We start from the raw sequence: 14,790 nt of genomic DNA on the forward strand, positions 1-14,790 counted from the left end.
ACTGACAACCAACAAGAACAGACAATAACAGAGATTGACATACGTGGCAGTACCACCTGGAATTGAATTGACAGATGGGAGAGTCTGGAACAGAACAAAACTATAGGAACGAATTCAGCAGATCTGGGAGGCCAGTCTATAATCAAAACAATTACAATGTGAAAGAAGGTAAATAGCTTAGGAACAGAGATCCAGGTGATGAGGAGGTCACGTAGATTACATGATAAAATAGACTGTTTTAAATGGAGGAGAAAATTAATAGAATGTAAGGAAACCTCAAGGAAAATTAATACTTCACAACATACCAAGAAAATGAAAATACAAGCGCATGGAAACATTAAAGCTATGAAGAAACTGACAAGAAAGAATACAAAAAAGAACACAAGAAAGAACACACAAAAAAATGCACTCAGCACAAGAAGGCATGCAGAACAAAGAAACCAGCAGCACCACAAAAAAAGATAATGACAGCAATTAATTTATACCTATCGATAATTACACTGAATGTCAATGGATCAAATGCACCAGGTAAGAGATGGAGACTGGCAGAATGGATAAGAAATCAAGATCCTTCAATATGCTGTCTGGAAGAGACACACCTTACCCACAAAGACAAAAACAGACTAAAAGTTAAAGGATGAAAAAATATATACCAAGCTAATTGCAATAAAAAAATGAGCAGGAGTGACAATAATGATCTCTGATAAACTTTAAGGCAAAAATCAGCATAGTAGATAACATGGACAGTGTCTCATGGTTAATGCATCAATTAAACAAGATGACATAACTATGATAAATATCTACACTTGCAACAAAAGAGCTCCAAAATATATAAAGCAAGGTTGCATCACCTGTGCATTACAGATTTTCTTCCTTCAATCCTGATGCCACAGTCTTCTTCATATTATCCAACTTCTCAGATTATGTGCTCAGCATACATATTGAATAAATATGGTAAAAGGGTACAAACCTGGAGCACACCTTTCCTGATTTTAAACCATTCAGCATCTCCTTGATCTGTTCTAATGACTGCCTCTAGGTCTATATACAGGTTCTTCATGAACACAATTAAGTGTCCTGAAATACTCATTCTTGCAATGCTATCCTTGTATTTGTTGTTGTCATTGTTTAAGTGTTATCAAGTCAGTTCCGACTCGTAGAGACCCTGTGTAGGGTTTCTGAGGAGTGGCTAATGAAATCTTCATTATTTCCAAGGCATTTAGAAGCATTAATTTTTTCCTTAACTCATCCTTTAAAATATTCCAATTTATATATATTTTAATATATATGCTATTTCACATCTTACTTAATTTATAAGTAAGTTGTTGTTGGTAGTTAGGTGCTATGGAGTTGGTTCTGACTCATAGCAGTCCTGTGCAGTGTTTTTGAGGCTGTAAATCTTTTTGGGAGCAGAAAGCCTCATCTTTCTTCCATGGAACAGCTGATAGGTTTGAACTGCTGACCCTGAGGTTAGCAGCCCAACTTGTAACCACTATGCTACCAGAGCTCCTTATAAATAAATAAATAAAGTATACATATATTAAAAGTATTACAATATTTTCTTGCTGTGGTGAATAATTTAATCTAAGACAGAATTAAACTGTTTCTGGGTTTACTCTCCACTATTAAATAGTTTTTTATCTCTGAACTGCAAAAAAGGAGAGCAATGAATTTTGGGAAGTATTTCAAGCATGGACAAATTCACTAAGTTTTGATGAGAGTGTGGTCTGGTCTAAAGAAGCTGCTTCACTTGTAGCTATGCTCCTAGAACTAGGTTAAATGTAATGTCTTAAGGTATCCATTTCAACGGATAAGATACCTTCCACCATGGCAAAAAATTCCTGAATTATTTATCTTCCTTAACATAAACTCAGTGTCCCTAAATATTATGTCTTCATTTCCCACTCCCTCCAGCCCACTCTGGTAACTATGAGAAAAATTTGTTCTCTACACATTTGATATTTCATGGAAATGGAATCATACAATATTTCTCTTTTGTGGCTGACTTTCACTCAGATAACCTGTTCAAGTTTCAACCATGTTGTGGCATGTATTAATATTCCAACAGTTTGCTCCTCAGCACTGGACTGCAAACCATAAGGTCAGTCGTTCAAACCCACCAAGCTGCTCCTTGGAAACCCTATGGGTCACTATGAGTCAGAACTGACTCTATGGCACTTCACAACATTTGTTTGTTGATGAGCATTTTGATTGTTTCCAACTTTAGCTATTGTGGATAATGCTACAATGAACACTGGTACAAAAGTATTAGTTTGTTTTCTTGATTTTCATCCTTTTGGATATACACCAGGAGTAGAATTGTGGGATCATAGAATTTTATGTCCACCTTTTGGAGAAACTGCCAAGCTGTCTCCCACAGTAATTGTTCCATCTTACAAATTCCACAGCAGTAGATGACGATTATAGTTTCTCCACATCCTTGCCAGCACATGTTGTATGCCATTTAAAAAAAAATCATAGCCATTCTGGTGGGAATGAAGTGATATTTCATTGTAGTTTTGATTTACATTTCTAATGATTAATGATGTTAAGCATCTTTTCATTTGAATTTGTTTCTTTGGTGAAATGTCTATTCAAAGGCATAGCTATAAATGACAAAATAGATAAAAAGGGGCCTCATCTAAAACCAAAACAAAACAAAACTCCTGATTGTAAAATGACACTATTAAGAAAATGAAGAGACAATCTACAAATTGGGAGAAACTTTGTGGAAAACATATGTTGATAGGGGTCTAATATTAAGAATATAGAAAGAATTCTTACAATGTTAACAACAAAAAGACAACGCAATAAAAAAAAATGGACTTGAATAGACATTTCACCCATCAAACTGCTTTTGGGTCAAACTGCCTGAGGTCGGATTTTATTGAGCTCAAGAAAGAATTGTAATTTAATGAGGAAAAAGCAAACAGGAGCCAAACAGAAAGATCAGGAGAAAGATCTAAAGCAAATTTCACAGATTGTTTTCCTGTTGTTGTTTTTCCTTCTGTCGCTTGCTTACCACCGCTACACCAGTTAATTCGTTTTTATCAGGTGGTGCCCAGATTCCAATTTGGAGATTACCTTCTGCCTGGTCAGAGTGCTCCAAGTAATTTCAATTTTTTTCTATTTTGTTAAGTTGCTGGTGTTACCACTTGGTGGACTTGTGTTTAATCAAAGTACAGAGTATTTGCTGAAAAACATATTTTAGGTAGTCACATGATACCACTAAACATGTGCTTTGAGTCCTTCTAATAAATACTCCTCAAAAGCACTTTTAAAAATTAGATGTATATGAGAATATTCTTAAAAATGTTTTCTAGAGTCCAAGTGCTTTTGAAAAAATATTGATTTGTTCATCATATAACAGACCTTTTTTCTGGTAAACTTCCCTGGCTCTGAGAAATCGACCTTGGCCGGACATAATTGTCCATGTTGACAAATTGCTCTGTGGATATGTTCTACTTTTTCATGTGTTGCATATTTGGTCTCCCAAGTAGACGGTAATCTTCTCAAGGCCAGACACTATACTTCTTGTTTCCTTTGGGGTGCTTACTCAGTGGAAGTGTGTCTTTATTGTTGTAAATATGCAGCCAGAGAACTTACCTTCATGATCTAGTTATTCTCCAATTAACATTTTTGTCTCCCATCATGTGCCATAAGCAGTTTTAAATCAAACAGTAAACATACAGAAAATTCCTGACCTCATGAAGCTTGTATTTTAGAGAAGACAAGAGAGACAATAAACAAAACAGATGAATGAAACAAAGAGGCATCTCATTAGTGGTGAGTATTGAGGAGAATAAAGCACAGAGAAGATGACATCTCAGAAAAGATCAAGACAATGAAGGAGGAAGCCATGAGCAATTTGGAAGGCGAACATCCCATGCAAGGCAAGCAAGCATAAAAACAGGAGCAAGGTCTTTGTTCAAGGAAGACCAGAAAGATAAGTAGGCTAGCAACTGAGAAAAGAGGAGGAGGAAATGTAGAGGTGTAACAGACATGATAATGCAAATCTTCATAGGTCATCTTGTTTGAGGGGATCTTGTTTTCACTCTGAGGAGATGGAAAACCATTAGAGGTGTTTGAGCATAGAGTGAGGTGATCTTTTGTTATTAGTTGTGGTCAAGTCTGCCACAGACCTATATTGACTCCACACACAATGAAATAAAATGCTGCACCGCCCTGCACTATGATCAGTTGCAGATCAGTTCCATTGTGTTCTTTTTAGATAGTGCATGGGCAATGTTGCTCATTTCAGAAAAGTTTGCATATTCAATGAGAGGGCTTATATCAATCTCTGTTACTGAAACTATTTATCAGCGGTCATTTTTGCTATATGAGGCATTGGTGCTTTAGTGGTAGAATTCTTGTCTTCGTATCCTGGTGTGGCACTGTAGAATAAGCACTCGACCACAAGATCGGTTTGAACCACAAGGTCAGTGGTTCAAAGTCACCAGTTGCTCCTTGGAAACCCTACACAGGATTGCTATGAGTCAGAACCAACTTGATGGGACTTAATGACAACAACATGCTCCTTCAAAGAGAGAACTGTGATGCTATAGAATGAGCACTGGATTCATGCCTACCAGCTGCTCTGCTAGACAAAGATGAGGCTTTCTACTCCAGCAAAGATTTACAGCCTCAGAACCCCTATACAGAGTTACTTTGAGTCAGAACCAACTCAGTGGCACTTATCAACAACAACAAAGATATGCCTTCTATGTGGTTCCTAGCTAATGCAACTCATGTGCACCCACTACCCTTCTGTCAAGGGAGGCTGGTGTATGCTGGAAAACCCATTCTTCACAATGTTGTCTGTAGTTTGTTATGATCAACACAGTCAAAAGCCTTTGAAAAATCGATAAAGCATAGGTAAACATTTGTGTGGTATTCTCTGCTTTCAGCCAAGATCCATCTGACATCAGCAATGATATCCCATGTTCCCAATCCTCCTCTTCTGAACACAGCTTGAATTTCTGGCAGTCCCTGTTGATACACTGCTGCAATCATTTTAAACTATTTTCAGCAAATTTTTACTTGTATGTGATATTAATCGTATTGTTCAATTATTTCTTCATTCCATTGGGTCAGTTTTCTTTGCAATGGGCACAGATATGGATCTCTTCCAATAGGTTGACCAAATTTCTTGGTATAGATGAGTGACAACTATTAGTGCTGCATCAGTTTGTTAAAACATTTCAATTTGTATTCGACCAATTTATAGAACCCTGTTTCCTTTCCTGTGCCTTTAATTCAGCTTGGATTTATTCCTTCAATATCTCTTGAAATGGTTGAACATTGACCAATTATTTTTGGTACAGTGGCTCTGTGTTTCCTTCCATCTTCTTTTGATGCTTCCTGAGTCATTCAGTATTTTGCCCATAGAATCCTTCTATACTGCAAGTTTGAATTTTTTCTTCTGTTCTTTCAGTTTGAGAAATGTTGAGTTTGTTATTTCCTTTTGGTTTTCTAACTCCTGGTCTTTGCACATTTCATTATAATACTTTTTCTTCTTGGGTTGTCCTTGGAAATTTTCTGCTCATCTCATTCACTTCATCATTTCTTCCATTTTCTGTAGCTTCTCCGATTCAATTTCAAGTTTCAAAGTCTATTCTGACATCCATTTTGGTCTTTTCTTTGTTTCTGTCTTTTTAATGATCATTTGTTTTCTTCATATATGATGGTTTTAATATCATCTGACAATTCCTATAGTTTTCTGTCATTAGTGTCCAATGTATATTTTGGCTACAGTGACCTTGTTTTAATTTTCTTGTTTCATCTTGAACAGTTGGTGGTCTGTTCTACATTCAACCTTGGACTTGTTTTGTCTGATAATATTGAGCTTATCTATCATTTCATACAGATCTAGTTTCTATTCTTGGCATTAAACCTTTGTCATAAGAATGTGTGAGGGCAAATATGATAATGTACATAGTAGCCTTAGCACTATAATTACCGTATAAACAGGCTCCACAGATCTTAATTGCTATTTTATTTATTCTTTGAGTAGACATATGACAAGAAAATACATTTGTCCCTCTGTAGACCAGGAACAGGGTTAAGAGTGGGGTACGGGGATAATACAAAATGTGAGTGTTTGATTGTCAGAGTAAGTTCTACACTAAGGTATCATCTCTGCATCTGGAGGTCCTGATTTCATTTCTACCTTTGCCTTCACTTGCCATCAAGTCAACTCCAATTCATAGCATCTCTGTTTGTGTGAGATGACAACTGTGCTTCATAGGATTCTCAATGGTTGATTGTTTTGGAAGTACCTCACCAGGTCTATTTTCCAAGGTGCCTGTGGGTAGACTTGAACTTTCAGTCTTTTTGTGAGCAGTAAGCACATTAACTATTTGCACCACCCATGGACTCCACATTTGCCTGGGAGATGATAGTTTTCATAAAAATTAATCCTGCCACAGATTTTTTTTTTTTTTTTTTTTAAATCAGAAATTAATGAAGAACAGGACCTGGGCTTCTGGACTCAATTCCCTATCTCTCACACAAAGATTTCTCTTAAACCATCTTCTGATATAGAGCATATTTGCACCAATTCCCTTAGATATTAATGTTTCTTTTCTTTGAAGAGTGCATTGCACATTTTTGGGCTGAAATCTAACTTGACTGTGCTGCCGAAAATGTTCAAAAAAACCATGGCGTCAACATCTATCAATGGAACTGTTAGAGAAGAACTCTCTGGATTCTGTAGGGGAGGAATGGGGTGCCTTATCTGTGAAGAAATTCAATCCCTTGACCCATTGTTGTTGAGTAATTCTGACTCATGGAAAACCTACCAGACAAAGTAGAACTTCCCCATAGAATTTCCAGGGCTATAAATCTTTACAGAAGTTGACTGCCACATCTATTTTCCCACAGAGCAGCTGGTACATTTGAACTACTGACCTTTCGGTTAGCAACCAAGTGTTTAACCACTCTGCCACCAGGGATCCTTGTGAAGAAACCAACACATCTGATCTTTGATTTAACCTTTGTCATGAAGAAGTTAAGCTCCAGAGGCTTCTTCAGTTCAAAATACTTAAAATTAATCCTTTGTAGTTTGTGAGCCACAAGAGAGAAGCATGCACGTGTGTCTTTGTGTAGACTGTTATCAGAAAGGCACAGAAGAGGAAAACTGAAAGGGAAATATTACAAAAACTTTATGTTAAGAGGATTACTGACAACGTTTTTCTAGGCAGTATATACAAATTTCTACCTAGAAACTAACAAGTTGTTTATATTTTTCATACGAGCAAAGTACATACTTTCAGAATGATGGGAGAATATTTCAACATTAACTTTAACAAGTCTTTTTGTTGGTGAAGAAATGCAAGGTTAACCCAGACTATGCTGAGTCACTTAACTTTTTATCTGAAGAGAACTGGTTCTCAGGGGTCCAGGCCCTCCCTACAGAGCCTGGAAGACTTTGGGGGAAGAGATAGGCTACTTGTCAATGACAAAGGTCTGAATCACAGTAGTTCTCTGTCCATTTTCACTGCCAATTGTCTGGACCAACTTCAGCACCCCTCACTGAAAACTACAGAGTATCTGCAGTAAGCCATCTCTAAGAGTGCAAAAGATCATATTTAACCTTATAAAGCCTGAACCAAGCATGTCAGAGCAGAACCAGCAATTGATTTTTCAGAAGTAAATTGGCAACCCTTTCTTCTGAGTGGGTTTGAACCTCTAAACTTTTGGTTAACAACTGAATGTGTTAAATCTTTGCATTACCCAGAGATAAATTTCAGTCAGGAACCAGAAAATCACGTTTCAAATGGACTTTGACAATTTATTGACAACTCTTTTCTTCCATTTTCCTATCTGTGAAACAATTTTGTTCATTCTTCTAAGATCAAGATGATACAATGCCAGTGAATCAATTTGAGTTCCTTCTTAGAATGACACCTTTTGAAGAATGTTCTCAGGATGTTTGTGCAGGCCAAACTTCCCTCCTCTGAGAACATCTTCTTACCCATAAAACTGGGCCCCAGCAGCCAGATCATTCAACATAACCCTGAGCCTCTGGTCAGAGTTAGTTGAGCTAAGGGTAGACACCAATTTCAAGCTGAACCAAGCAGTGTCTCTCAAAAATTTGGAAGAGGGGTATAGAATTAGGTCAGTTGGTAAATAATGAGAAGACAATAATAAGGCAGTTTGTTTCTGCCACACTCCCAGTAAAGGAAAAGTCAGTCTGCAGAGAAAAACAAAGATGAGTAATCATATGTCCACAGCGAGAAATGCAGAGAGGTGCTGTCTAGGCTGCTGACTCTGCTCCAGTTCTTCTTACAGATCATCATGCACCCTGACTCCTCTTCCTGCCATTGGTTTCCAAGACAGAGCCTCACATCCTTCCAATAAATTTCTCTTTCTAGCATGTGCTAGTTGGAGTGAGTTTCTGTTATTTGGAACAAAATGATCCACAAGCCTAAAATAATAAACTCTTGAGTAGCCTATCGCATAAAAACTAACAAAGAATTTTTTGTGAGATAATCAAATTTTTTTTTTTTTTTTAAATCTCAAGATAGAATGTTAACTTCTTGATTGTTCTCAGGCAGTCTTGTCTGTTAAGGTGGTGTACATTTGCCAAGGCATCATGACCTGCAACAAATCAGAATTCCACACCTCAGATATTAGTAGAACTTTTGTTGCTAGGAGGACAATGAAAGATGGCCATTCTAAACAGACTTCACAGCTAACCTGGGGATTGGCTGCTTGATATCATGTTCACTCACAGGTCGCACTCTGGCTGTTTCTATGACAGTGGAATGTCATTCACAGTATTGATGGGATAGCCCCATGCTTCCAATGGCATCACATGAGCCAGAGGACCTTGGAAGCTGATTGGGAAGCACCATCATTCTGTCTGCACTGGAGGTGTGAGAAGCCAGATAGTTTCTGTTCACAGGGAATTGGGGTGAATCATGACTGTGCTTGTGGGCCTGAGGTTGAAAGTGAAACCATACTTCAACCATTAATTTTTTTCTCATCTGGAGGCTGGTTATGGTGGGAAGCAAAGCATGGAGTTGACTCATAAGTAAACCTAGATTTGTAATCTTTTAGACTTTTTCTTTGAACTACCAATAAAGAGTATGTGTCTTTCTCTCTTCCTTTTTCATCTCCTTCTTATTTATTCTCTTTCTATCACTCCCGGTCTTTAAATATAAGCAAGAGCAGTGTAAATCATTGAAAAGAGAACTGAATGGAGAGCAAACATACTGACCCTGATACTGTCCGTGTGTCTTTGAGCAAACCATTAGCCTCGCTGAATCTTGATTTCCTAATCTTTAAAATATGGATGTCCAACGACATTACCTACAAAGTTCCTTCAAGATCTAAAAGTGAATGGCTCTTCATTACATTAGAAACTCTTTGGAGCAGGGATTTTATTTTCAACTCCCAGATCCCTTTTCTATTGTCCCCTCGTTATGACTGATCTGCCTAAATGTGGGCAAAAACCTCACAAAAAATGAGGTGACAAGTTTTCCTCTAAAATGCACATGCTTATGTGTCAAAAACTTTAACACTTAACCCACAGATGAGCTCTTCCATACAGGCTTATTTTCTGCCATGTGTGACTCCACCACAATAAGAGCTTCTTATCAAATAATGATGCTCTGTTCTGTCACTTCTTCAGGGAGATAGATGAGGATTCCAATCAATGCCTACAAACTGTTGTTGTGTAGGTCTGACAACTCCTATGTCCATATGGAACAGGTGCAGTTAACTAAAAAATAATCTAAGAGGGACTGAAGAAGAAACCTTGGGGGTTCACTCCTCTCTTCTTTCCAAGGCTCTAGCTGAGCTATTCTGACAGCTTTGTCTCACAAAGCCAGGACAGAGGGGGAAATCCTCCATTTCCATGTCCTCTGCAGCCTACGCTCCTGATAATTCCTCCCTTGCTAGGTGCATAGTGGAGGGAAGAGAGAAAAAGTACCAACAAGTGTGCTTCTCTAGCAGTGCCATCACAAAAAACATTGTGGAAAGAATAACGGGGACACTCATTAAACATTCAGGCATTTTGGTTCTGTGAGGTGAGCTTGCAGTGTTTGCTTACTTGGATGTTTCCTGAGTTCATTTTCAGCTTTTTGTTGGTAATGCAACTAGTGAATTTTTTTAGTTGCAGATATGAGTCCACGCAAGGGCATGAAGGTCTGGTGATTGACTTCTGAAAAATCTGCCACTGAAAATCATGAAGAACACAGTTCCATGCTGAGGCACATGTGGTTGTCATGAGTCAGAATCTACTCGATGGTGAATGGTTATTTTCATACAGTGTATCAGACATGGGACTTCTTGTTTGATTCAAAGCCATCTGAAAACAAATGCATTCATTAGGGGATACAGAAAATTTTTAAGTTAAGAAAAATATCACTCTTTTGAATCTAGACAGTAAGGGGAGTTCTCTGGAAAGCAAGTGTGTAAAATGATACAATGTAGCATGAAACAATTCCACTGACTTGTTCTGTTCATGATCCATGACATTTTGAACTGATGCTACTTTGTCTAAACATGCATGTTTTCCCCTTTTCCCATTTCATTAAGAAGGAAGAAAAGAAATTAAACCCATTAACAGAGACTAAATGAATATGTTATTGACTTGAAAACTATATCTATAACCTTACACATAGAAATCTAATGTCATAGATTTATATCTAATGATATATAAAATGGCACAAAGGCACACAACTTCATCAGGAGTTGTGTGTCTTTGTGCCATTTTATATATCATTTCCACAATTTTGATTTTATGAAGAATTATAATTAACCTGACTCTCCCTGATATCTCTAGTCATCACAGAATTTGAAACGATTTCTTCCCCCTACCACCCATTTCCTTTACCCTTGTAATCATTCAGTTATCACCAGTACTGTCATCATTGGCTTCAAAGGGCATCTCCTTTACCAGTCTATGTTGTTGTTTGAGTGCCATCTAATTTGTTCTTACTTATAGTGGTCCTGTATAGGGCTTCTGAGGAACAGTTGGTGGGTTTGAACCACTGATCTTGTTGTTAACAATCCAGTGCTTATCCTACAGTGTTACACCAGGACTCCTAACAGTCTGTAGATTTCTCGAAATAAAAGAGTATCTCTCCTTTATGCTTGAATTACTAGACTTGATGGCACTTAACAACAAGAGCAACACTTGGTACATATCTGACATAATAAAGACTTGTTACATAAATAAATAAATTTATCAATGTAGTCATGTTACATAATCTAAGACTTAACAAAAGGTTTAAGTTGAAGAATAAAGTCTGCTCAAATGATTCCAGGATATAGAAATGGATGAAAAACTTCCTAATGCATTTTATGAAGCAAGCATAATCTTCATACCAAAGCCAGGGAAGGACATCACCACAACAGAAAATTATGGAACAATATTTAACATAGAGGCAAAAATTCTCAACAAAATCCTAGAAAATATAATTCAACAACATATCAAAAAAATAATACATCACAACCAAGTGGGATTCATATCAAGGATGTAAGGATGGTTCAATATTAGGAAAACAATCAATGCAATCGACCACAAAAAAAAAAAAAAAGGAAAAGAGCCACATAATCATATTGATTGATGCAGAATAGGCATTTGAAAAAATCCAGCATCCATTACTGATAAAAAGCCTCAACAAAGACAGAATTCAATTGAAAATACTCAACATAACTAAGCATATATATAAGACCAATATCAGCCAATATCACTCTCAATGGAGAGAAACTGAAAACATTCCCTTTGTGAACAGGAACCAGACAAGGATGTTCTTTATCAAGACTCCTATTCAGTATTGTGTTGGAAATATTAGCCAGCATAGTGGTTACGAATTGGGCTGCCAACCGCAAGGTCAGCAGTTCGAAACTGCCAGCTGCTCTGTGGGAGAAAGATGAGGCTTTCTGCTCCCGTGAAGATTTACAGCCTGTTCAGGGTCGCTATGGGTCGGAACTGACTCCACGGCACTTAACAACAACATAAGACAAGATAGGGAAATTAAAGGCATCCAAATTGGTAAAGAAACAGTAAGGCTCTCTGTACTTGGCAGATGATATGATCCTACACATAGAAAAACCCAAAGACTCAGCAAAAACAAGAACAAAAACAAAACAAAACAAAAAACCCTACTAAAACTCATTGGAAGATTCAGCAAAGTGGCAGGGTGCAAGATCAATATACAAAAATTAGTTGGATTCCTCTATAGTAACAATGACTGTGCTGAAAAGGAAATTAGGAAAGTAATACCATTTATAATAGTTACACAAAGGATGAGATACTTAGGAATAAATCTCTCCAGAGAAACAAAAGACCTATTATACAAAGAAAATTACAAAACACTACTACAGGAAACAAAAAGAGACTTACAAAAATAGAAGAATATACCATGTTCCTGGATAGGAAGACTTAACATTGTGAAAATGTTAACACTTCCTAGAGCAATTTACAGATGTAACACAATCCCAATTCAGATTCCAACAGCATTCTTTAATAAGATGGAAAAAGCATTTACAAACTTTATATGGAAAGGAAGGAGAACTCAGATAAGCAAAGCACTACCTACGAAGAAGAACAAAAGAGAACAAATAAAAGGTGAATTCACAACATTCCTAGAAACAAATGAGAATGAAAACACAACATACCAAAATCTTTGGGACACAGCAAAAGCAGTGCTGAGAGACAATTTATTGCAATAAATGCACACATCCAAAAAGAAGAAAGAACCAAAATCAAAACATTACCACAACATCGCCAGCAATTAGACACAGACCAACAAAGGAAACCTATGGTAACCAGAAGAAAAGAAATAATAAAGAAGAAGAACAAAGTTGGAAGGCTCTCACTCCCTGATTTCAAAATTTACTGCTTGGCTACAGTAAAACTGGTACAATGAAAGATACATAGATCAATGAAACATAATTGAAAATTCAGAAGTTAACCCATACACATACAGCCAACTGATCTTTGACAAAGGACCAAAGTACATTGAATGGGGAGGAGATAGTCTCTTCAACAGATGGTGCTGGCAAAATTGGAAATTGATATGCAAAAGATTGAAACAAGTCCATTACATCACACCTTATACAAAAATTAATTCAACATGGGTTAAAGACCTAAATGTAAATCCCAGACCTATAAAGGTCATCAAAGAAAAAATAGGGACAAATTTAAGGACTCTAATACAGGGCACATATAGACTATTAAACATTGCAAAAATAGCACAAACATTAAAAAAAAAAAAAAAAATAGATGATACATACCAAAAATTAGAAACTTATGTGCATCAAAAGATTTTACCAAAAGAATAAAAAGGGAGCCCATAGAATGGGAAAACAATCTTTTGCATTGGCATATCAGACAGGGGACTAATTTCTAAAATCTATAGGAAGGTACACCACATCTAAGACAAATAACCCAATTTAAAAATGGGCACAGGGCATGAACATACACATCACCAAGGAAGACATTCAGGCAACTAACAAACATATGAAGAAATATTCACAATCATTAGCCATTAGAAAGCTAGAAATCAAAAACAGTAATGAGATATCACACACCAGCAATAACAGCAAAGTTCAAAAAGCCGAGGACAATAAATGGTGGCGAGGATATAGAAAGATTTGGATCCTTCTATATTGCTGGTGGGACTGTAAAATGGTTCAACCACTGTGGAAAATTGTATGGCACTTCACGTCCTCAGAAAGTTGGAAATAGAAATATTTTATGAGCCAGCAATTCCTCTACTTGGTATATATCCACAAGAAATACAAGCCATGACATGAGTAGATATATGCACACCAATGTTCATAGCAACACTATTCACAAGAGCAAAAAGATGGAGACAGCCTAAGTGCCCATTAGTGGAAGAATGGATAAACAAACTTCGGTACATACACACAATGGAATATTATGCTACCTAGAAGGATAATGACAAAGCTGCAAAACACGTCATAACGTGGATGAACCTTGAGGACATCATGCTGAAGAAAATCAGTCACAAAAGGACAAATATTGCATATTTGTCCATTATTGTAAAAGCTTAAGAGAAGATTTCCATGGTAAGAGAAAATAGTTATTTTATGGTTATCAAGCGTGAAAGAGAGGGGACAGTATGACGCAGGTTAGGGGACAGTCACATCATAGCTCAGATGATGGGGAGAGCAATGTAAAAGGAAAGAGAGAGCAATACACAAGAAGGGGCAGGAGGTGGAAGAACAAGGAAGGTAGTGCAGCACTAAGGTAGGTTTGCATCGACTAAAGGGGACAGAGTTAAAGAAAAAATAAAAATAGTGATGTATACTCAACATTGGAACAACAGGGATCTTTGTTACAGTGATCAAGGCATAGTTTGAAAGAGGAGAGATAATGTTATGGAGATTGAATGTCTTGTGGATATTGGTTTCCCTTGCCTACTATGTAAAATAGGTATTTAAGTGGGATAGAAAGGAATATTTGGAAATATGATTATAGAAAGCTCATAAGCCCGACGTTAGCCTATAACTGATTGGAGTACCTCAAAGGGGTTCTAGAATTTGCCCAGAGAATTAGGCTTCTTGTTGAGCCTTTGTAGTATATGGGGCCTTATGTGGAATTCTGAACCCCACACAGTCTTCTGAGATGGGACATTCCCACTTGAAAGGACATGCAGACTAACCAGTAGCAGCTAGAGGAAAAAAACAATATGTCTTGAAAAATGACCAGCAGGGAAAGAAAAAAAAAAAAAAAAAAAAAAGCAGACTGTTCAGCTGTTTGCCTGGGAGCCATCAAAGCTCTTTGGGACAAACCCCTGCACAACACTG

The sequence above is a fragment of the Chrysochloris asiatica genome, unplaced genomic scaffold (genome assembly GCF_000296735.1).
Source record: "Chrysochloris asiatica unplaced genomic scaffold, ChrAsi1.0 scaffold00250, whole genome shotgun sequence".
Lineage (NCBI taxonomy): Eukaryota > Metazoa > Chordata > Mammalia > Afrosoricida > Chrysochloridae > Chrysochloris > Chrysochloris asiatica.